This window comes from Barbatula barbatula, assembly GCF_947034865.1.
Source record: "Barbatula barbatula genome assembly, chromosome: 12".
NCBI classification, from domain to species: Eukaryota; Metazoa; Chordata; class Actinopteri; order Cypriniformes; family Nemacheilidae; genus Barbatula; species Barbatula barbatula.
Window position 1 is genome coordinate 4507167 of NC_136775.1, and position 352 is coordinate 4507518.

Consider the following 352-nt stretch of genomic DNA (forward strand, 5'->3'; position numbering starts at 1 on the left):
AACTCTTGGTCCCCGTGTGGTCCTAGCCTGTGTTTCTCCCTGCTCATGTCGTGCTTTGCTTGATATCGCGCATGGCTTTTTAACGCCTGGTTACTGCCCTGAACTCTGCATTACAGTGCCTTGCAAAAGTATTCATCCCCCTTCATTTTATTTACATTTTATTATGTTGATGCCTTATCTTAAACTACTTCAAATTATTTGTTTGCATTAATCTACACTCCATGCACAATAACGTCAAAACAAAAAACTGATACATTTGGCCATTTTATGCCATGCTTCTCCTCAGATCATCTCGAACTTTGTCTGGTTGGAGGGAGATCATCAGTAGACAAACATTTTCAGGTTAATACAG